The sequence below is a fragment of the Schistocerca nitens genome, chromosome 2 (genome assembly GCF_023898315.1).
Source record: "Schistocerca nitens isolate TAMUIC-IGC-003100 chromosome 2, iqSchNite1.1, whole genome shotgun sequence".
NCBI lineage: Eukaryota > Metazoa > Arthropoda > Insecta > Orthoptera > Acrididae > Schistocerca > Schistocerca nitens.
This window is the reverse complement of record NC_064615.1, coordinates 168,365,068-168,390,649: the sequence shown is the minus strand read 5'-3', so window position 1 is coordinate 168,390,649 and position 25,582 is coordinate 168,365,068. Positions and strand designations below refer to the sequence as shown.

The 25,582-nt window shown below is 43.8% G+C and overlaps 1 pseudogene; it reads left to right on the top strand.

The window, feature by feature from the left end:
- Positions 1 to 1,032: 1,032 nt before the first annotated feature.
- Positions 1,033 to 1,150, top strand: LOC126238111 (5S ribosomal RNA; annotated as a pseudogene).
- Positions 1,151 to 25,582: the final 24,432 nt, after the last annotated feature.

Genomic DNA, 25,582 nt, shown 5'->3' with positions numbered 1-25,582 from the left:
AGGTCGAAGCTGCATTGACGGTGACAAAGTTGTTCCCAGCAAAATGATCCCATCAGCCCTTCAGTTTGAGTGCTCGCATGTGAACGGGTATTGTCATGAATCAAAATGATCTACTTACTTAGCGTGCCGTGCCTTTTGTTTCGGATTACGCGGTACAGTTTTTTTAAGGTCTGACAATAAGTCGTAGAATTTATGGTTTCACCACGGGGCAAGAAGTCCACAGCAACACCCCCTTCCTGTCCCAAAAACCGATACACGTGATATTCACGCTGAAAATGTTTGCTTGAACTTCATTTTCTTCGGTGGTGTGGAATGCTGCTATTCCGTGGATTGATGCAACGTAAGCCGCCAGTGTTTTGTCCCCTGTGACAGCTTAGCTTAAAAACTCGTTACCCTCTTCACTGTACCATTCTACGAAAGTCAAAGGACTGGTTTAACGTTCGCTTTTATGCATCTCAATCGGCATTTTTGATATACAGCGTGAGCTCAACTTCTGATAATTTAAACGTTTTGTAACAATGGCATAAATAACATTTTTTGACATTTGAGGAAACTCGTCACATAACGCTGAAATCGTAAAGCTTCTGTTTTCTCTCACTTTTTCAACAACATTTTGCACCCAATCACCTGCAATGACTGAAGGTCGCTCACTTCGCTCCTCCATTAAGCACATTCGAAGGGCCCTCTCATTATGGTTTCTCAATACACTTCACTGGTCTGACGATGAATTTCAGCCGCTTTCACGCCTTTAGCACTAAGAAAACAAGTCACAGCGCGTATTTCGCAGTCGGAGGTATTCTCAGTCGGAGGAGGAATTTTAAATACAAACAAACGCAGTCACGCCGAATGGCTCTATAATGACGTCTGTGGCTTGCCAACAGTCCGGTACAAAGAGCGCATGTGCCGAATGCCGACCGCGGTGCTGCAGTGAGGAAATTCAAAACGGTACTTACTTTAATACAAGCCTCGCACTAAGAAGCTCCGAAGTAGTAAACATCAGGTCGATAAATTCATCTTGCAATCAAATGTCACGCCAACGGCCTTGCCGCAGTGGTAACACCGGTTCCCGTCAGTTCACTGAAGTTAAGCGCTGTCGGGCTGGGCTAGCACTTGGATGGGTGACCATCCGGTCTGCCGAGATCTGTTGGCAAGCGGTGTGCACTCAGCTCTTGTGAGACTGAGGATGATTCGGCGGCCGGTCGGTACCATTGGGCCTTCATGGCCTGTTCGGGAGGAGTTTAGTTTTTCAGTTTTTAATCAAATGTCACAGTTTTAGATCACTGATCCCATACAATTTTATGTATGTAGAGTAAAGTGGTGAGTGAAAAGTTGCACCAAAGCCGGGAATCAAACCCAGGTCTTCTGCTTACTAGGAAGGTGCGTCAGCCACTAAGCCACTTTAGCACAGCGGTTCACACAAGTGCACGGATTATCCAGGCACTCCTCCCCCGTCGATCCAAATTCTCACTACTGGCCTAGTCTACTTCAAAATTCCCCCGTGCACAGGAACACATTTGCCGAGTCTCTATGTTTTCTGGAATTGCAACTAATTATCGATCGTAAATATCTGTATGAGACCAGTAAATTCTCTGAAATTGTGTCGTTTCATTTGTGTAAGACAGATTTGACGGCACGTTCTGGTGCAGGTGCCAGTGACTCAGGAACTCACTCTTCTGTGTAGATCCTTATACATGATAATATGCGGGACATGATCCCTACACATTCCAGTTTTTCCCAACGAAATCGTCGCTTAAGATTGCAGTGTACGCTGAGTCGTCGAAAGTGAACTGTGGGTTATTGGAAACGTCTCTCCTGTCTCTCGTCGGCGGATGAACAATGAACTTGGTCGATGGTGGCTTCCGGATACCTCATCATCCAGACGATCAGCTGTTCTAAACAAGCACTGCGTCACTGGCACAGACCTGGGGCAGTAGTTTTATGTTGTGGAGGATATTGATCTGGGATTCCATGACATCTGAAATCGAAGACATGAAACCTGTGTACTAAATATCCCTTTTAGCAGATCGCTTGCATCCCTTCATGCCTGATGTCTTCCAGGACGGCGATGTCATCTTTCAGCAGGATAGCAATCCATGTTACAAGGCAGAAATCGTGTTACAGTGGTGTCGGAGCCACGACGGTGAAACCACTTCGATATCATAGTCTCTACATTTGCCTGATCTCAATACCATGGAACACATCTGGGATGCTACCAGATGCCAGCTCCGGTCAACAAACAACCGACCGGCTGGTAGTACGCGGGATTCGTGTACCAGAGCATATACTCCCGGTGCCTTACACCTCTGAAGAGTTTGCAAGACTTTTCTAATCCATGCCATGCAGAATCGCTACTGTAGTATTACTGAATTGAACAGGTGGTCATAATGTCAGGAAAAAAAACTGAACTGAAACTAAAACTAAACTCCTCCCACACAGGCCATGAAGGCCCAAAGGTATCGACTGGCCGCCGTGTTTTCCTCAGCCCACAGGCGTCACTGGATGCGGATTTGGAGGGGCATGTGGTTAGCACACCGCTCTCCCGGCCTTATGTCATTTTCCGAGACCGGAGCCGCTATTTCTCAGTGAAGTAGCTCCTCCGTTTGTCTCACAAGGGCTGAGTGCACCCCGCTTGCCAATAGCGCTCGGCAGATCGGATGGTCCCCCATCCAAGTGCTAGCCCAGCCCTACAGCGCTTAACTTCGGTGATATGATGGGTACCGGTGTTACCACTGTGGCAAGGCTGTTGGCGAAAAAGCTGAACTGTAGATGACAAATGACATACCTAAATGTCATCCATAAAAATTAATAACAAACATGAAACACAATAAACAAACTTAAAATGATAGATACCTATGAATATTTCATGTGATGACTTGTACAGAATATACTGCAAAGTGGGATCTACATCAGATAAACATTTTTCCCCCAGTCTCTTGAGAGCTTAGATGCCACTAGCGAATCCTCCATCCCCTGTGCTAACCTCATAACCTCCACGTAGCACTCGATTATTTGTCAGACCTAATTCTTCCCCTGCAGTTATCGGAGGCTTATTTTTGTACCATCGAAGTTAACACGTACGCTACCATCCTGCCCTTTATTGTAGTCAGTGTTTCCACATATTCCTCTCAACGCTGATTACGAACAATGCTCACATCTTGCCTCATTAGCCCACTTAATTTTCAGCATACATGTATAATGGCTGATTTCAAACGCTGCGATTATCTTCCTGTCATGGTTTCTCACAGATCAAGACTCGCTATTTGCAATTTGACTAAGACACCCAGAGAAATTAGCATCAATGTAAAATCAAAATAACGTGGTGAGAGAGAGAGAGATGGAGAGAGAGAGGGAGAGAGAGAGAGAGAGAGAGAGAGAGAGTTGAAGGACAATAGGCAAGTGGAGGGAAATGTAAATACGTTTTATGGACTGATAAGTGGTTCGATTCGGGGGAGGGCATAAAACATTACAGCAAAGGACAGTAACAATTAATATTTGTCTCCGAATGGTAACATGCAACAGGAACTGTTAAGGTGCGTGTGTGTCTGGTGTGCTACGCTCAAAAAAGGATAAAAGTTACTTGATAAGGACGTTGATACGAGCAGTGGTGTGGAAAGAAATACACGTGCGAGAAATGTAAGAATATAATACAATGAAGTCAGTGTAATTCGAAACAATCGATCGTTTAAGTTCTGGCCCAATTGTCTTTCCTGCCAAAAATCCAACTACAGATATATCATTTTCAGAAACTGTCCCATCACAACTATAATCACTCTTTTTTCTGCCATATATGCTATTATAAACGAAGTTAGTGATATTTAAAGAGAAGCCATACTGGACACTGCAGAGGCAACAGAACTAGAGATTGCAGTGTCACTGGCCGTCTTCAAATGTCAGCAGGCAGGTGTACATTTCTTACATCCATATTTAGTCACGTGATGCATAGACCGTAAAAGCGAATCCAAAATAAACTGAGCTGCATGTGCATCAGAGTGCACCAAGCATTAATGCTGTGAAAGAAATACCGATTAAAGACTTCACTCTCATATGAAATGAAACAAATAAATTTGTTTAGGCGTGTAAATGAAAATATATTTTTAAGGAGCATCAAGTTCACTTTCTATGTGTAGCTTCACATTCCTGTTCGTAGAATATCGCGCAGACGAGATTTCAAATATGATAATCACAATTGTGAATGTTGTTCATTGGAATGAAATCTGATTGGGTATTTTCAATTCAGTTTTAGACCGAAGAAAATATTTGCGACGGTAATACAATGTTCTCAAAAGAAGGGAAAAAAGTGGTAAACAGTTAGATACTGTGCTTCAGCAGCAGAAATTTCTACTTCATATTAAAAGCTATGTTTGGTACCAGTAGAATTGTTTGAGTTAACGTCACAGGAGAATGTGCTAGTTTGCTTCTTATATCTTCCTTGCTTCATCCTTTATTGGTTATTTTGCCTCTTTCACGTTCGCTACTACGAAATGCCCAGATTTCAAGTTAAGTTTTTCGCCTTTCCAACTTCCGCTACTCATTACTTATGTCTGCTTTGGTTTTTTATTCAGTAAATCCTACAGATTCGGTATTTCTGGATACAGCAATGTCATCAGTGCATCTGGGAGAATTATTATACCCCATCTGTATAGACCATCTAAACGCTAGCACGTCCGTGTTGGTACCATTTTGTGTAGCCGAAAAGATTTTTTTTTCTTTGGACGACAGATCTAAGCAAGTGTCATGATTTGTCTTAAGAATTGCCTTTCTGGCCTCTGTACATTTCTTAAAACAGAACTGACAGACATCTAAAGCATACTCAATTTTATTTTTCTGTCTTCTGCATTTTGTACTCGTGAGAAATTTGGATACATCAGTTGTTAAGCTGATGTGCGATCATACACTTACCTGGACCGTGCAACTGGAGTTCTTCCGTAAGTTCGAGAGCATGTGTGTAGTGGCATAGACTCTATACATAAAATCCATTCATTATTTGATTGCCGCTTCACACAATCATATCAGATGTGAAATAGGAGTATGTAAGCCTCGTGCTTTATTTGTTTCCAAATCTTCAAAAGCTCAGTCAGACTCTGATAGTAGGTCCGCTATGTCATCCAGATCGACACACATTTCTTTTACTGTTATGCCATCGCTCCTCACACTCGTAGAGGCCGTCACTCCTATCATCTATCCTCTTTCTTCGACCTGTTTAACAGTAAATATTACTATACAATCTTCATGTCGACGTCTTTGCTTTTAATTTCACTAAATGTTAATTTTACATTTCTGCATGTTGAATTTGTCCCTCCAGGGTAAATAGGGCCTAAACAATAAAAGGCACTGCGAATAATCACGTACTGATTGACGGCAGACTGTAATCGAGCTGCTGTAAAATTCCATCATCCAGGCATCATAAGAAAGCAGTCGTATATCCAGCTATAACATCTTAAAAAAATTCTAAGCAGTGTCATTTAAAGTGTAAGTATGTATTCCTGTGCTCCCAATGGATCTACCCCGTTAATGAGCTAAAGTCTTAAAATCCAAAATTTACCCAGCTCATCAATCAGTTATATAGACTCATCGCGTATTAACCTTAATATATGATACAATAAAAGCTCGCTCCTCTGCACATTGAGATTCGCATGTATAGTGACGCCACAACAAGAGGGAGTTGTGCGACGTACACACATAAACATGTTTTGCATCACCTCGGTTCCTAGAGTTCCAGAACTTGTACAGAAAATTGGAATAGAGATCAACATAATCATAACTTCCGCCCTTTTTATTGCTCATAAAAACCACACATTGCATGTTGTACCACCATACAGTGACATCTTCAGAGGTGGTGGTCCAGACTGCTGTACAAACCGGTACCTCTAATACCCTGTAGCACTCCCTCTTGCATTAATGCATGCCTGTCGTGGCATACTATCCACAAGTTCATCAACGCACTGTTGGTCCAGATTGTCCCATCCCTCAACGGCGATTCGGAGTAGATCCTTCAGAGTGATTGGTGGGACACTCATCTGTTGCACTAGGAAGGACGAGCCCGCAAAGTGCAGGCCTCTTTCAGAGCGGCCTAACCTACCCTACCCTACCCTACCCAACTCTACCCGTAGTTAGCGTACAGCGCCAATGGCAGTGAGTCTCTCGTATCAGCTGTGCCAGGTGTGTGGTGAAATCGTATCACTGGGACCCCCTTTCACGAGGCATACAGACCAATCCTGAGCGGTCCATTCGGCATGTTATTGGACCCATCTGTACTGCGCTGCATGGTGTCGTGGTTGCAAAGATGGACCTCGCCATGAACGTCGCGAGTGAAGTTGCGCATCATGCAGCCTATTGCGCACAGTCTGTGTCGTAACACGATGTCCTGTGGCTGTACGAAAAACGTCGTTCAACATCGTGGCGTTGCTGTCAGGATTTCTTCAAGCCATAATTCGTAGGCAGCGGTCATCAACTGCAGTAGTAGCCCTTTGGCGGCCTGAGCGAGGCATGTTGTCGACAGTTCTCTCTCTCTGTATCCCCTGCATGTCCGAACAACGTCACTTTGGTAGAGTCCAAGACGCCTGGACCCTTCCATGCTTGAGAGCCCTTCCTGGCACAAAGAAATAATGAGGACGTGATCGAACCGCAGTACTGACCGTCTAGGCATGGTTGAACTACGCCGTGTACCTCCTTCCTGGTGGATTGACTGGAACTGATCGGCTGTCTGACCACCTCCGTCTAATAAGCGGCCGGCTGGAGTGGCCGAGCAGTTCTCGGCGTTACAGTCTGGAATCGCGCGACCGCTATGGTCGCAGGTTCGAATCCTGCCTCGGGCATGGATATGTGTGATGTCCTTGGGTTAGTTAGGTTTAATTAGTTCTATGTTCTAGGGGACTGATGGCCTCAGATGTTAGGTCCCATAGTGCTCAGAGCCATTTGAACCATTTTTTGTTACAAGTCGATTACTTCAAGGACGGCTTCGAGCCCGACGCCCTGTAGCGTGCATTCCACTGACCCCAGATCACCGCCATTTGCAACTTCAGTGGAGTGAGGCGAAAGCTCATGGGAGGGCAGTGTGACGGTCTCTCGTGTGTTTCGATGAATGCTGATTGTGTCTTTGTGCCATTAATGGTCCGGTGTTGGTTTGAAGGTAGTCAGTTGAGGGCGTTCAATCAATCTGTCTGCGTGATAGACACGCTGGACCTACTCCAGGACTTATGGTCTGGGTTGCATTTTCGTATAACAGCAAGAGCACTCTCGTGGTACTCCCACGCACTCTCACTGCAATTTGTACCTCAGTCTGGCGATGCGCCCTGTTGTGCTGCCATTCATGAAGGACATTGCAAGGGGTGTTTACCAATAGGGTAACGCTCGCCTATGTACTGCGTTTGTAACCCTACATGCTGTACAGAGTATCGACATGTTACCTTGGCCTGATCTATCACCAGATCCGTCTCCAATCGACCAGATATGCGACCCCATCACACGACAAGTCCAGAGTCAACGACAAACAGCATTAACCGTTACTGTATTTACCGACGAAGTGCAACAGGCACAGAACTCTGTCTCACAAACTGAAATCTGGCATCTGCACAATACAATGCAAGCACGTCTACGTGCTTGCATTCGATATTCTGGCTGTTACACCGGTTGTTACTATACCGGCATTTCACGTTTACAATTGCTTATTTCGTGCTTACATTAACCTGTGATCTTGTAATGTTGATCACTGAAATATGTTACCTAGACAAAAGCATTCCCGAAATTTCATTACTATACATTATGTAGATCCCAGAAGAATAGGAGGAGCGAAACGTTTCAGGTTGACAGTGAATATGATGTTATTTTAGTGATCGACCCAATTTATTAAGAACATGGCACTATAGGTCACTTAGGCGTATGACGTCGTACCCCTCTGGCTTGGATGCATGCACTGATTCGATTGGGAAGGGCATCAAAAACTTCTCTATCGTCTCTTGAGGTACGCTGGTCCACAACCGTTGTAACTACTACTTACTGTCGTGGATACTGGGACTGTGACAGCTATGAAGACCGACAAGGATATCTCACATCTTCTATCAGGGACATATGTGGGGATCTCGCTGGCCACGGGAGTACCTCAGTATCACGTGAACAGTTCATCATACGTAAGTAACTGACTTGTAACAGTTCGTTGTGTCACTGTTGCTGCAGATGCAGTACGTTGTCCCAGAGCCATACGCCGAACAGGATGGTCTTCCCTCTCGGTAGTGCTCCATGGCCGTCAGTAGGCCAGTCTTGTTCATGTCTGAACGAACCTTTGTCCGTTTGAAAACCGGCAACACGTTATATATATTGGATGGTTCCCTACATCATGACGCCATGCCTTTCCATTACATTAGCAGAACTGTACCTCCTCCAGATCACTGCAGTGTTCCTGGGTAGTGCCGAACCGTGATTCATCGTTGAATACAATGGGACACCATTTATTTGCTTCCCAGTTTCACGGTCACAGCACCACTTCAAACACTGCCGTTGTGCGGTGCTGGTAACGGCAGCCTACGCAAGGGACGTAAGGTCCGGCTATTAGTCTCCAACATATGGTGCGGGATGACACAGAATGTTGCTGGAATTCCGTTACAGGGGCAGACGTAAAGTGTGTACGGTCTGTTTAGTAACAATACGGCGATCGTTCCATGCGGTGGTGAGACGTGGACCGGACCCTGACGAGGAGTACGCCTGCTCTCATATTCCACAGACCAGCATCGCCCCAGTGTTAAATCCGAATGACCAACAAATCTGAATACTGCACGATGTGTCCTCATTGAAATTGTGCCTGGTGCTGATAAAGCTGTCTCACGGAGTACGTCGCATTTCCGTATTCTTCTTAATGATCACTCAACATCTGAGGAATTTCACGTTCTTATATATCCCACGAGGCCTGGTAATAACAATGAGTAACGTAACACAAATGCTCTGATCATTTACAAAACGCCGAAAATTCTCAGACGAAAATCAATTGAAACTACTGCAATACAAGTCATAGTACCGTTCGGTATAACAGATATTTTATATGAATAATTCGGTGTCCAACGGCTGTGTCAGGACTGAAATTATAGGGCGTCTACCTTTATTTTCAGTGTCGATGGAGATTTGCCGTAGCGACCGGCTGCTATGAGAGAAGCCGTTCAGTAACTAAGCAGCTAGCTGCAATTGGTTATATAGACTTCATTTTGTGTATGTGCGTAGTGATATCAGTTCGTTCTCTTAACAGTCGTGTATTTCCGCCACAAGAATAATGACTTTAAATGTCGGTGCGTTACCAAACTTAAATACTTCGTCAGCAGATTTCTGTAACACGAGATTAAGAAAAACTTGTCTGAAGTTCAAGACTCCTTGACCCTTAGTAAGAAACGTAACAACTCACAGCTTTCTAATCTAGAAAACCGGTAGCAGAAATTCCCTACACCTAGCTGCTGCTTGGAGATCTCTCGTCGTCATGGGATACTTTTGGCTCCCTCCAGCTTCCGCCTTTCACATGTAGACCGCGTGTGTCGTCTAAAAATACGCACCATGCTGTTGTTGGCGGATCTCTATTGACGCAATAGTACGTCAGTCGTCAGAGGAATCGCCTTCATCGCTTCTCACAATAAAAAATGTTACTACTGTATAAACTAATAACTGGTTTAGAGCAATTTTACTGTCAGTTACGCACATCGTAATACCAGGGCGTGCTGCAAAGTTTTTCTTTTGTTGTAACTTCCTGGCAGTTTAAAACTGTGTGCCGGACCGAGACTCGAACTCAGGACCTTTGCCTTCTTTTGTTTTCAATATCGGTATTACATGTCATGCGTACTACTCGGTCGACTTTTCCGCTTCGCTGACGCAAACTGCAATCCTCTGACACTAGAGGCCTTCAAACTGTAGCTTGTAACACGGCGTTGTGTAACATAATTACATCGCTGCGTGAGAAAGTGCATGTTGCAATCGAGTTTCTGAAAGCACGAAGTCGAAGAGTTAGTACACACATGGATCACCCTCTCCTTCATCATGACAACGCTAGACCACGCACGAGCGCTGCGACATCTGCAACAATTCGATGTCCTGGGTACGTTGTCATCGATCATCCTACATAGACCCCTAACTTGGAATAATCCAATTCCAAATCTAAAGGAACACTTTCGATAACATCACTTCGATGTTGATGCAGCGGTGTAAATAGAGGTGACGCTGTGGCTTTGTCAACAGCGGCAAACATTCTACAGTGACCGTATCAGCAACTGGTCTCTCTTGCGGAGAAATATGTTCGTGGTGAGAATGATTAGTTCGAGAAATAAATACGTAGACATAAAGAAGAAAGACCTAGAATGTTAATAAGGTTTGTTTTATTTAAAATGCTTTAAGAGCTTTCACATAAAAAAATTCGTAGGCATTACCTGTCAGCACGCACTCACACAACTTGCATTGTGATGTTTGTATAATGATTTTTATTTACGTACTCATTAGTATTGGTACCGACGTAAAAATTTTGATGGTTTCTGATGTAAACGTCTGGTATTCAGAGTTACGAAAATATTGAACTTTGTCAGCAATCTGTTTCACAATCCTACGATAACAGCGCTTTTCCAATTACAACCTGTTCTATACACCTTTTATTGTATAGTGTATTAAGTTCTTTTATCAGTTATTCACGGTGGGTAATACAGGCATATTTTCCACATTTTGTTTCATTTTCAGCTGTTGTTCAATTTATTTCAACAACAATGTCTGTTTTCTACCTAACTGTTTCGTATCATTTATTTTTATGTTCATTTCCTGTACAATCGATATGAAAAGTACATACTATGATCATCAGTTACAAAACACACCTAAAAATTGAATGTCTTAAGTACCACAAGTGTTCATCCGCAAAAGAAGGACACCATAAGAAAAATAAGTCCAAGAATCAAATTTAGCATGCCAAAATTCCCACAGAACATCTACCAACAGCAGCACGATATTAAAGAGCCGGGTACGTGATCTCACTGATACTAAATGGTACAGATGGCTCTGAGCACTATGGGACTTAACTTCTGAGGCCATCAGTCCCCTACAACTTAGAACTACTTGAACCGAGCTAACCTAAGGACACCACACACATCCATTCCCGTGGCAGCATTCGAACCTGCGACCGTAGCGGTCGCGCGGTTCCAGACTGTAGCGCCTAGAACCGCTCGGCGAACACGGCAGGCGACTGATATGTTATTGGACCTATAAATGGTTCAAATGGCTCTGAGCACTATGGGACTTAACATCTGTGGTCATCAGTCCCCTGGAACTTAGAACTACTTAAACCTAACTAACCTAAGGGCATCACACGCATCCATGCCCGAGGCAGGATTCGAACCTGCGACCTTAGCAGTCGCGCGGTTCCGATTGGTCCTATAACTATTTTCTGGGATACATAATACATTCCTTGTGTTACCGTAGCTGACTCTCCGTCCAAGAAATCGTGTTGATTTCTACGTGTCATTACTTGCTCAGTCCAGTAGCATATCTAGTTCGGTATCCCATTCGGGGACGCTGCCGAGGTGGGATGCTTGCGAGCCTCAGTGACTCTGATAATCTAACCGTAGGCTCAACCACGACGGTGGACTACCAGTGGAGAGGACAAATTGCGTAATGTGAGTCTTTTTGGTAGACATAAAATTTTCTTGATCTCATAGCATATCATAAGGTAAAAAACCTTACTGGAGAAATCGTATCATGAAATAAAATTGTATACCTGTAAGAGACCTTGGGACTGATAGGTTTTAGGGTGATTATTTATGGTAAGACACATATTTCTAAACCAGATTTTCAACTGCAAGAAATTTCCATAGGCAGATAGGGAGAATAATCTATGGATTATGAACTGTAGACTAAAACTGAAAACACTGTAACACTTTAGGAACTTAAGGTGGGATCTACGGACATCAGTGAGCGTATGCTGACCCCTGTTTCGACTTCAAAGTGGAGGTGGAAGTTTTCCAGCACATCAGTCAGAGCTTCTGATGATGGCGTAACGAAGCGCTGAAACTAGTAGCACAAATAAAATAAATCTGAAAATTTGGACGGCCGAAGGTATTTTGTTTTGACATTTTCTTACAGAAGGTTTTAACATGGCATATTTCAGCCTCTCTGGAATAATGTGTCTTGAGTTAGTGCTGCACTGTGTATTTCAGACAAGGAAGTGCTTATTATATGGGAACAATCAAAACCAGATAAACTTTCATTCTTGCGAGAATATATTTTTTTTTAATTTGAGAAGGAGAACTTGGTGTTAGATTCAAACACTACTGGCCAATAAAACTGATACACCAAGAAGAAATGCAGATTATTCATTGGACAAATACATTATACTAGAACTGACATGTTATTACATTTTCACGCAATTTTGGTGCATAGATCCTGAGAAAACATACCCAGAACAACCACCTTTGGCCGTAATAACGGCCTTGTCACGCCCGGGCGTGTACAGGTACAGCTGCCCATGCAGCTTCAACACGATACCACAGTTCATCAAGAGTAGTGACTGGAGTGTTGTGACCAGCCAGTTGCTCGGCCACCATTCACCAGACGTTTTCAATTGGTCAGAGATCTGGAGAATGTGCTGGCCAGGGCAGCAGTCGAACATTTTCTGTATCCAGAATGTCCCGTACAGGACCTGCAACAAGCGGTCGGTTATTATCCTGCTGAAATGTAGGGTTTCGCAGGGATCGACTGAAAGGTAGAGCCACGGGTCGTAACACATCTGAAATGTAACGTTCACTGTTCAAAATGCCGTCAATGCGAACAAGAGGTGACCGAGACGTGTAACCAATGGCACCCCATATCATCACGGCGGGTGATACGCCAGTGCTTCCAATGCGCGTTCACCGCGATGTCGCCGAACACAGATGCAAGCATCATGATGCTGTAAACAGAACCTGTATTCATCCGATAAAATGACGTTTTGCAGTTCGTGCACCCAGGTTCGTCGTTGAGTACACCATCGCAGCCGCTCTTGTCTGTGATCCAGCGTCAAGGATAACCGCAGCCATGGTCTCCGAGCTGATAGTCCATGCTGCTTCAAACGTCGTCGAACTGTTCGTGCAGATGGTTGTTGTCTTGCAAACGTCCCCATCTGTTGACTCAGGGATCTAGACGTGGCTGCACGATCTGTTACAGCCATGCGGATAAGATGCCTGTCATCTCGACTGCTAGTGATACGAGGCCATTGGGATCCAGCACTGCGTTCCGTATTACCCTCCTGAACCCACCGATTCTATATTCTACTAACAGTCATTGGATCTTGACCAACGCGAGCAGCAGTGTTGCGATACGATAAACCGCGATCGCCATAGGCTACAATCCGACCTTCATCAAAGTCGGAAACGTGATGGGACGCATTTCTCCTCCTTACACGAGACATCACAACAACGTTTCACCAGGCAACGCAGATCAACTGCTGTTTGTGCATGAGAAATCGGTTGGAAACTTTCCTCATGTCAGTAAGTTGTATGTGTCGCCACCGGCGCCAATCTTGTATGAATGCTCTGAAAAGCTAATCATTTGCATATCAAAGCATGTTCTTCCTGTCGGTTAAATGTCGCGTCTGTAGCACGTCATCTTCGTGGTGTAGCAGTTTTAATGGCCAGTAGTGTATAAGTGAATTTTACGAGAGTTACTTTTTCAACACACAGTTATGATTGTTCTATTGAAATGTTTGTCACTCTGTTTAATACTATATTTCAGAAATGATTTATTAAATTATTTGCTACCTGTGACTCATCATATATAGCCATTCTGTTCATTTCAGTAATGATGTCATCCTGTTCTGTTGCTGGTTATATTGTCTATCGTTTTCTTAGTAATTTTGAGTAGTTTTTGTAGTGTGCAAATACTGCAGGTCATTATTTGTCCCTGCCAACAGATACATTTCCCTTTTCCTGTCAGAAGATATTTTAACCTGTCTAGTAACCCATGGTTTTCCTAATGAATGTTCAGTGTCCTTTCTGATTAGCATATAGAGAAAGCAACTATCAAATAACGGTATGGGTTTATCGTGGGATGGATCACATCTTTATGTCAGCAGTTCTTCTCAGCTAATCCCTTCTAAACTATTCTCAAAAACCTATCACAAGTAGCATTTCTAGCTGGATAAAAGTTAATTTATTGCTTTGACCTTTATAAAAGACAACATTGTCAATTGAGAGTCCTACTCTATGTATCCACCCTCTTGGAAAACTTATTACTGTCATCAAATTGTAGTATCCAAATAAATTTTCAGATAATTGTTCATATCAGCATCCTTTAGAAAATCTGCGAAAATCTGCGTGGTGATTTCACCACAAAATGTTAACTGCTTACTGTTGTGTGACAGATAGCACAGTAAATAGTTCAAAATTTCCCAGTGGGGATCTATACACAGTTACAGTTAATACAACCAATAGTGAAACATTTTTCATTATTAATTTATACTCCAATGTGCTCATCACCACAAAATCTACTTGTCTCCGTGTTTTTGAACTTGTGCTGTGTCTTAATATATGCAAAACTCTTTCTTCCATATTAGTTCTACTTCCTTAAGATGCCAGATCGTAATCTTTTAAATGTAACTTGTAACCCAGTGGTTATGTGGTGCACTTGATAAGCACTACACAACAATTTATATCTAGGAATATCTAATTTGTGGGTCCGTTGTTGCTTACATCAAGTGTAGGCCTACAAAGTGCAATGAATTAAAATCTTCCAGTAGCTGGCAGTATTCCATACTACCCTCTCGTTTATGTACATAGCATAGTGATTTAGCCAACACGAGTTTTCTGCAGTCTGTTACAATGCCTCACTTGGCCTAACATGAAATAATGTGTCTCCCTAGTATGTTATTTACAACCATTTAGGAATAAAAATAACATTGGGGCAGGTAATTTGAGAGTTCGAAGTCATATACCGAGCAGCAGGTTTGTACACATGTGTGTGTGTGTGTGTGTGTGTGTGTGTGTGTTTGTGTGTGGAAAACAAAATTGTGACACATGACACAAACGATGCAGTTTTTGTGTTGCTGACGCAGTTTCGCAAACAGTTTGGATGCGGGAAGAACTTTTGACACCTGACAAGCATCGTAAAGCAATTTATAAGTGGAAACTATTTAATATGAGGTTCTGGTGTGTCTTAATGAAGTGTAGTGCAATAATCGAACTTTTCAGGTGCTGTCTTACATGTACGTCTATGGCTTAAACAGTGTGTGTGTGTGTGTGTGTGTGTGTATGCATGTGTCAGTTTACTGACATGTGTATGTGTAAGTGCATATGTGTGTTTACTGACGCATTTTACATGCGGAAATACTGCAAGATTCATTCTTTATACATTTTCTTATGCTTCAGTTGAAACTTTGTTTTTTTGATTTTATCATGAGCCATTTTACTCGGTTCAGGTGAAGGTTTAGTATGCCACTTGTCGTACAACATCGCGGCGACATCTTGCTCGATTTGATTCTTTTTAATGACATTGAACTGCAGCACTGTGACTGGCTACGTCGTGATAAATCACTTTACTAGGACTGGAGGAGAGGGGCGTGGCTCATTGCCTTCTTGGTTTGTGATATCACAGAAATGAGGGGCGTGGCTAACCCGAGCGACAGATAAGGGGCGTTGCTTGCCATCATCTTGCATGCGAAAAATTCCTGCCACTGCCAATGACAGCAGAGCTGCCAATCAGAGGCTGCTCGATTGGTATAGCTCGAATGGTATACCTACTGCAGTGCCAACAAGCAGAGGCTTCCTAAACTCAGTGTGATCCAGTGTAATCATTGTGTTACTACTATTAATTGTAATTCTAACTGCTAACGCGGAACGAAACGATAACAGCAGGCTAATATTGATGTTGTAATACGCAACTGTGTAATTTAGATGCATTAGCAGTCAGTATATATTTCGGCGGGCTAAGTCAAGTTATTGAGATAGGACAGTGTTATAATAATTACAGCACATAGTACATTTGTTATATATTTACAGGAAGTTCAAGTAAGAAATCCGTAAGTCATAATGGATCTGTGGTACATTATTTACATACCATCCAACCCAGTACATCTTTCCTTACATGACGTTTGAGGTGGCTATTGGCTTCGCCCCTGCTGTAACTGCACAGGCTGGTACCACGAATTGTATGCCATTTTTATGCTACTGGTTAAGCGATAACATGCAATAGTTCCCTACCAGTGATACCAGAAATACTCGACTAGCCAGAATTGTCACTCTTTCTAATGCACCGTCATAAGTGGATCAAAGTGAGGTTCCCAAGGTCTGTGACATGCAGAGTTAAGAATTACCGCCCATCTATCTAATTATTATCTTTTGAGTCGTCAGTATTCTGACTGGTTTGATACGACCCGTCACGAATTTCTCTCCTGTGTCAACCTCTTCATTTCACAGTAGCACTTGTAACCTACGACTTCAATTATTTGCTGGATGTATTCCATTCTCCATCTTCCTCTACAGTTTTTGCCCTCTACAGCTTCCTCTAGAACAATAGAATTCATTCTGTGATGTCTTAATAGACTTCCTATCATCATGTCTTTGCTCCTTGTCAGTGTTCTTCACATATTCCTTTCTTCTTCGATTCTGCGCAGAATCTTCACATTCCTTGCCTTATCAAGCCACGTAATTTTCAACATTCGCCTGTAGCACCACATCTCAAATGCTTCGAATCTCTTCTGTTCCGCCAACGTTTCATTACCATACAATAATGTGCTCCAAACGTACATTCTCAGAAATTTCTTCCACAAATTGAGACCTATGTTTGATACTAGTGGGCTTCTCTTGGTGAGGAATGACATTTTTGCTAGTCTGCTTTTGATGTCCTCCTTGCTCTGTCCATCACTGGTTATTTTGCTGCCCTTTCTTTGTCATCAGTGAGCCGTGCTGGCCTTGGCTTATGCCTTGGTTTAAACCTTCACTGTTACCCTACGTTTGGTTTCCCGCGGTTATTGCGGTTATGCCGAGGTTCTTCCTCTTTCTACGTGTCGCAGCAGCGGCGTGTATCGATATTCGCAACTTGTACTATCTTTGCTCTTGCGCTTATTGTTTCCAGCTAACCGGTGTGCGACAGTCAGTCGGATGGTGTCGATCAGCCAGGAAATCTCAACCCAGTGCAGTGGGCCGGGCCTGCTGGCGGTCTCTACACAGTGTCAGAGTGTGTGGGAGTTATTCCGGTTGCTACGAGGTTCGTGGCTCACCGACCCAGGACATCAAAGTTGAGTGATGATTTAATTACCGAAACCAATCTGTTCATATTGTGCCATTTGCTTTCATGGTTGGCTGATGGGTGTATTCCCGTGAGCAACAGCGAGTGTTCGAGTTGGCGAATGTTTGAACACCATCTAGTGGAGTTTAACTGTATTTTGGTTATTTGAAGTCCAAGTGCACCAGCGGAATTTTCCGCCTTGTGGCCGCTAGTGTTCGGGATACCTGCCATGGCCGCTGACATAAAATTCAGGCAGTGTCCTTTCCTCACCATTTTGTCGCTGTCCAACACGTGTGTGTAGTTTTGACAACTTACGAATACTTGGCTGTCGGGGGCTACGCATTTAACGTTTTGACTTTGGAGTTCCTTGTGTACTGGTCGGGTGGAAGCAAGTCTTCTTGTCGGTGGGCCCATTTTCCGTCTCTTGTTTGGGTTACCGGCGGATCGGATATAGTTGGGCCGACTACCTGTCTCCCCTAAGTGAACGTTAATACTTCAAATGCAGACCGACCACCGGGAACTTCTGAGCGCCGCTGGCTGTACTGCCTTTTCTTATTGGTGTTTGATTGCGTATTTTAATGGCTCATAGCCGATGGTTTGAATTTGTATGTCTTTAGTTGGGTTTTAAATAATGGGCCCTCAACCGCATTAAAACTGAAATTTCCTTACTTCTCAAATCTAGCATTGTTTGGGCCTTCATCCTCATTTAAAACATTTTTTTTCTGGATAAAGCATTGGGCCTTCTGCATTTTTCAAATTTATTGTTGTTGTGTTTCTCAATCATGGGCTTTCAGCCATCTTAAAATTAAAATTCCTTACTTGCTAGGTCTTAGATTGTTTAGGCCTTCAGCCACATTAAAAAAAAAATTCTTTGAGAGTCAATCCTTGGGATTTCTTCCTTGTAGAACTTTATTGGTGTTGTGTTTCCGATCATAGGCCTCCAGCCGTTTTAGAAGTAAATTTCCTTATTGTTAAGTCTTAGATTATTGGGACCTTCAGCCTCCTTCTTTAAAATTATTTAAGGACAAGGCTTTGGCCTTTCTGCCCTGAAAATTTATTTTAGTTGTGTTTTTAAATCATGGGCTTTCAGCCATTGTAAAATTAAGATCCCTTACTTGTCAAGTCTTAGATTGTTTGGGCCTTCAGCCTCATTTGAAATGTTATTTAAGCATAATACCTTGCGCTTTCTACCTTTTGAAAATTTATTGTAGTTGTGTTTTAAATCATGGGCCTTCAGCCGTTTTAAAAATTAAAGGGTTGTGCCCTTAAGCCATAAGATTGTGACATATTCAGTCGATAGTTAAGCTCTCAAATTTGTGCTGTAATGTTTGGGCCACTAAATAAAGTTATGTGTTCGAGTGCAAGTGACAGCCGTTATTGTTGGCCCCTTTTTACAATTCCAACTACCTGTTCTGTCCTGTGGATTTAACCAGGCGTTTCACTGTTAGCAGAGCGTGGTTGCACTTGTGCTTGCCACTCTAGTTGCAGTCAGTTTCACTCTTGTTTTTTATTGTGTCTGGTGGTACCATATTACTATGGCTGTGACTTGTTTCAGGTGCTTGTGAAAATGGCAGTCAGACAGTGTTTGGTGATCGGTCTGCTCTGGGAAGACCACCTTGTCTACGAGTTGGCGAGAAGGCCCCTACCGATTGAAGGAATTGTTCCGGAATCGGTACCCCTTTTGCGCGCTGCCGTGCTGCAGCCGGTTGACGTCACGCTGGTGGTGGTCGGTGAGACTGGAGCGGCAATTCAGTTTTTGTTTGAGGCTATTAAAGGCCTTGACAACTCTATTTGTCTTCTGGATGGAACCCAACCTAGTGACAGTCAGCTGACTCGGGTGCGGGCACAGTTGATGCGTTTAACTAACTGGGTAGCCGATTTAAGTGCATTAGATTTGAGGAATCATCACAAAAAATTAACCGTTGAGTTGGGAACTTTTGTGAGCGCATTACAGTTTAAGCTTACGTGTTTAGAGTTAGATGGGAGGAAGTTTGAAGACAGCGACTTGCGCTATTAGCTAGAGCTTGAGAGCCACCCCGAGGTGGCTCTGTGCCTCGGCTGTCACGTTAGCTGCTGTGTTTGGCAAGTTGCCTAATAATCTGGCCTATTTTTTCCGAGCTATTACTGAATTGGTTGTAGAGCGACTTCATCAGGGGGAAAAATTATTGTGGTTACTGGCTCGCCTAGAACAACACGCAGCCGCCTTTCGCGTTTCGCACCAAGAAATCCTGTCGTTGGTGTATCTGCTAGCTAGAGGCGATTTGCAGAACCTCCTCTCGCGAGCCATGGCGGAACAGTTTTCTTTGCAGCAATTTAGGGAGCTCTTAATTAGGCTAAGGTTAACCACCGGGGTTCGTAAATAAGTTCAATGTCGTTATATTTGGGAAGTGCAGCGTGGTGAGGAGCAGTTACATCAGTATGTCGATAGTCTAGACAGCCTCTTTGGCTTTACTGATTAATTTACCTGAACAAGAATTTGTCTCTATCGTTCTTAAGGGAATGCGTGCGGCGGATAAGTCGCATCTTGCTTTCCGTAAGCATCCTACAATCTGGGGAGGCCTCCGTGATGTGGTTATAGCAGCATCCGCATTACCCCTTGAGATCCATGTACGTCGGGAGGGTAAGGGGCGCGACGTCGGCGCCGATTCCGGATTATCTACATCCGTTGAAGTTATCTACAGGGAACCTCGGCGTTGTTTCAGATGCAGTACTACAGCTCATTTGGTATGCTCTTGTGTTCAGCCTGAGCTCCTAGAACCAATAGATGTCGCCGGGTTGGCCCGCGAAATCGGGTTCGATCTCTTAGGCCTTGGCATGCTCTGATGGATGCTCCCTCATCACCCCTTTTGCTTTATGTTTGTTGTCATGTAGGTGCCGAGCCCATTTGTACTCTCTTGGATTCTGGTAGTTCCTTTTCATTATTAATATTTTGGAATTTGGGCATCTTATGAAACTTCATTCAGTCAGAATGAGATTTTCACTCTGCAGCGGAGTGTGCGCTGATATGAAACTTCCTGGCAGATTAAAACTGTGTGCCCGACCGAGATTCGAACTCGGGACCTTTGCCTTTCGCGGGCAAGTGCTCTACCAACTGAGCTACCGAAGCACGACTCACGCCCGGCACTCACAGCTTTACTTCTGCCAGTACCTCGTCTCCTACCTTCCAAACTTTACAGAAGCTCTCCTCTCGCAGGAGAGCTTCTGTAAAGTTTGGAAGGTAGGAGACGAGGTACTGGCAGAAGTATAGCTGTGAGTACCGGGCGTGAGTCGTGCTTCGGTAGCTCAGTTGGTAGAGCACTTGCCCGCGAAAGGCAAAGGTCCCGAGTTCGAGTCTCGGTCGGGCACACAGTTTTAATCTGCCAGGAAGTTTCATTCAGTCACTTCGCCGGTGCAGAGATGTTGGGTGGCCAATGGCCAGGTGTTACATCTGCAGGGTTGGGTCCGGGGGAGTATATCGGTCGGTAATTTTTCCTGGCCTAAGTCTTTAGCCTTGGTTAAGGAACTGCCCGTCAGTCTAATTTTGGGGTGTGATTTCATCAATAAAACCGGGTTTAAGTTTACTCCTAGGGAGAAGTTTGGCTCTCACGAGTGCGCTAAACCTAGTGTATGGCAAACTGCTGGAGCCTTGGCCATTAAGGCGGCAGCTAATGAATTCCATTTGGCCCATCTCTTGCCCCATCACGCTTCTCAGTTGTGCGATTTGTTGCACAGTTTTCCCCAACTCCTTAGTGATAACCTGGGTATCACCAGCGTTCTCGAATATAATATCCGTCTGTCCAATGATATCCCGATTAGGTAATCTCTTATCAGATTCCTTTGGATGAGAAATGTAAACATGTTACTGCTTTTTGTACTGATTGCAACTTGTTCAAGTTTAACAGAGTTCCTTTTGGGCTAGCAACCGGTGAGGCGGTGCTTACTCGTTTGTTGGGTAATATCCTTGGCGACTTAAAGTTTGTGTGTGTTTATAACTATTTGGACGATTTAATTTTCTACAGCCGTTAGTGTGAGGATCATTTGGAGCATATTCAACAAGTTCTGTTGAGATTACAGCGAGCCGGTCTGACTGTTAAGCCTAGTATGCAGGAGGTATCTTTCTTAGGCCATATAGTGTCGGGTCATAGTATTCGCATTGACCAAGAGCGAACTAAGGCCTCGTGGGCATTGCCTCCCCCTACTGATAAACGGGGTATTGCTAAATTTATAGGCATGGCGTATTACTTTAGGCGTTTTGTTCCCCATTTTGCTCAGTTGGCGCCACCCTTAAGTCAGTTACGCCGAAAGGGCGTGCGTTATGAATAGGGACCCGCCGGTTCTTGTGGTACCCGACCTTAACAAAAGGTTTATTGTACAAACTCGCACTTCCAATGCGTGTATTTCAGCTGTTCTCCTCTATGAGTTTGAAGGGCACAGACAGCCATTAGCCTAAGCGTCTCGTCGCTTAACTGATGCCGAGCTTAATTACTCTGTCTACGAGTGCGAGGCCTTGGCCGTTTTATTAGTTTTAGAGAAGTACCGCTTCTACCTTGAAAATCGGGTTTTCCAATTGCAAACCGACAATCACGCTTTGAGCTGGGTGTTGGCTAGGCAGCGTACAACTTACCGTATTGCTAGGTGGTCAGTACGTCATTTCGGCATTTCAGTTTGAAGTGAAACATGTGAAGGGCTCTGAAAATGTCATTGCAGATGTCCTCTGCCGGATGTTCACCGAAGCTACATCTAGTGAGAGAAGACAGCAGGTAGGGGCCAACAACCTTAATTGTATGGTGTTGGGTTAAATTCCCCTTTTGTTTGAAGACGTTGCTCAGCATCAGGATCAGGACCCTGTTTATGCTGGTATTAAGGAACGTGTGTTAGCAGGAGAGATGTCATCTGAGTATGTTGTTAAGATGGGTATTATTTGCAGGAAGGGCAGTGCTAAGCATTCTTAGATCTCTGTGCCTGCAACCTTGGTGCGTCCGGACTTTCGTTATTTTCATGATTCGTTGGTGGGTGGTCATTTAGGAACTTATAACACTTTCAAAAAAATCAAGGAGCATTTAACTTGGCCCTCCATGGACCGGGATGTGAGACAAATGATATTCCAATGCCGCTTGTGTAATGTAGCCAAATCCAGGAATGTTCAACACGGTTGCTTGAGTTCTGACCAGAGTCCTGTCCTATGCACAAGCTCTATATTGATTATTTGGGGCCTTTACCTCGTACTAGAAGGGGTCGTCGATATGTACCAGTTTTGATTGAAGGATTCTCCAGATTTACTGGGCTCCTTTGCAGCCTTAATGTTACCGCTACCACCACTATTAACCATTTAACTAGTGTCTTCTGTGTTCTTGGACCAACCAAGCAGCTAGTTCGCCATAACGCTCCTGCCTTTCTTTTGGCCCCTTTCAAGGCCTTCCGTTTTCAGAACGGTGTCAAGCATGTCACTACCACCTCGTAATATCCCCAGCGGTTCTCTGCGGAGAGAGTTAATCGGAATCTTAAGTCCGCTTTGATTATTTATCATCAGAAATCCCCCAGTAAATGCTACTCCACTCTTCCCTGGCTTAGTTTTGCTTTAATACCTCCAGTCATGAAGCCTTGCAAGTTACGCCTGCATCCTTGAACTTTTCCTATCCACTTAATTTCCCTCTTTCGAACTTGCGAGGAATCAAAGATCTTATTCCAGCGGATATTAATCCGTGTGTTATCAAGGAAAACAGGAACCGGGCCAGGTGTAATATACTAAGAGCCCATAATAAGCAAACCGAGCGTTATAATCGTAATTGGTAAATCTTTAAGGGCAGGAGGGGGGACGAAGATTGTATCCGCAATTTCCAGGGGAAGCATATGCGCGGTGGGAATTTTAGTAAATTCATTCCTCGTTTCTTGGGGCTTTCCACTGTCATGCGTATATTGGGCAAATTGAAACTGTTGGTCAAGGAGAACAGTTCAGGAAGCAATATCGGTTTCACCTTAAGTTAAGTTCAAGTATCTCAGGGTTTGGGTTACCCCCAACCGGTTAAGTTTGAAGGGGGGGGGGGCATGTTGAATCGTGCTGCCCCCGGCTTATGCGTTGGTTTGAACCTTGACTGTTACTCTGCGTTTAGTTTCCCGCGGTTATTGCGGTTATGCCGTGGTTCTTCCTCTTTCTACGTGTGGAAGCAGCGGCGTGTATCGGTATTTGCAACGTGTACTATCTTTGCTCTGGTGCTTATAGTTTCCAGCTAGCTGGTGTGCGGCAGTCGGTCGGTTGGTGTCGATCAGCCAGGAAATCTCCGTGCGGCGCAGTGGGCAGGGCCCGCTACGCAGTGTCGGAGTGTGTGGGAGCTGTTCCGATTGCTACGAGGTTCGTGGCTCACCGACCCAGGACATCAAAGTTGAGTGCTGATTTAATTACCGAAGCCAGTCTGTTTACATTGTGCCGTCAGTTTTCATGGTTGGCTGTTGAGGGTATTCCCGTGAGCAACAGCGAATGTTCGAGTTGGCGAAAGTTTGGCCACCATCCGGTGGGGTTTAATTGTATTTGGGATATTTGGAGTGCAAGTGCACCAGCGGAATTTTCCGCCTTGTGGCCGCTAGTGTTCGGGATACCTGCCATGGCCGCTGACATAAAATTCAGGCAGTGTCCTTTCCTCACCATGTTGTCGCTGTCCAACACGTGTGTGTAGTTTTGACAACTTACGCATACCTGGCTGTCGGGGGCTACGCATTTAACGTTTTGACTTTGGAGTTCCTTGTTTACTGGTCGGGTGGAAGCAAGTCGTCTTGTCGGTGGGCCCATTTTCCGTCTCTTGTTTGGGTTACCGGCGGATCGGATATAGTTGGGCCGACTACCTGTCTCCCCTAAGTGATCGTTAATACTTGAAGTGCAGACCGACCCCCGAGAACTTCTGAGCGCCGCTGGCTGTACTGCCTTTTCTTATTGGTGTTTGATTGTGTATTTCAATGGCTCATAGCCGATGGTTTGAATTTGTATGCCTTTAGTTGGGTTTTAAATAATGGGCCTTCAACCGCTTTAAAACTGAAAGTTCCTTACTTTTCTAGTCTTTCATTGTTTAGGCCTTCAGCCCCATTTAAAATAATTTTTGGATAAAGCTTTGGGCCTTCTGCATTTTGAAAATTCTTTGTAGTTTTGTTTTTCAATTATGGGCTTTCACCCACATGAAAATTTAAATTCTTTGCTTGTTAAGTCTTAGATTGTCTGGGCCTTCAGCCTCATTTGAAATATTATTTAAGCATAAAGCCTTGCGCTCTCTGCCTTTTGAAAATTTATTGTAGTTGTGTCTTAAATCGTGGGCCTTCAGCCGTTTTAAAAATAAAGAGGTTGTGCCCTTCAGCCATAACATTGTGACATATGAAGTCGATAGTTAAGCTCGCAAATTTGCTCTGTATCGTTTGGGCAACTAAATAGTTAAATGTGTTAGAGTGTCTGACAGCGGCTTTTTTTTTTTTTTTGCCCCTTTCCTCAATTCCAACTACCTGTCCTGTCCTGTGGATTTAACCAGGCGTTTCAATCAGTCTTCTGACTGGTTTAATGGGGCCCTCCACGAATTCCTATCCTGTGCTAACCTCTTCATCTCAGAGTAGCATTTGCAACCTACATCCTCAGTTATTTGCTGCATGTAGTGCAATCTCTATCTTCCTGTACAGGTTTTTCCTTCTGCAGCTCCCTCTAGTACCATGGCTATCATTCCTTCATGTCTTAACAGATGTCGTATCATACGGTCTCTTCTCCTTATCAGTGTTTGCTTCCTAGTTAGCACAGTTTCTTACCTTCATCTACGTCATTACTATCGATCCTGATGTTGAATTTCACGGTGTTCTCATTTCTGCTACTTCTCATTTCTTTCCTCCTACTTCGGTTACTCTCAATCCACATTTTGTAGACTCTTCATTCCATTTAGCAGATCATGTAATTCTTCTTCACTTTCACTCAAAATAGCATTGTCATCCGCTATTCGTATCGTTGATATCTTTTCACCTTGAATTTTAATTCCACTCTTGAAACCTGCTTTTATTCTCATCATTGCTTTTCGATGTACAGACTGAACAGTAGGGCAGAAAGCCTACGTCCTAATCTTACACCCTTTTTAATGCGAGCACTTCGTCCTTGGTCGTCCACTCTTATTTTCCCTCTTGGCTCTCTACACGTTATATACTACCTGTCTCTACGTATAGCTTAATCCTATTTTCTCAGAATTTCGAACTTCTTGCAGCATTTTACATTGTCGAACGCTTTCCCCAGGTCGAAAAATCCTATAAACGGGACTTGATTTTCTTTAGCCTTGTTTCCATTATCAACCGCAACATCACAATAGCATCTCTGGTGCCTTTAACTTTCCTAAAGCCAAACTCACCATCAACTAATACATCTTCTTCAACTAATACATCTTCTTTT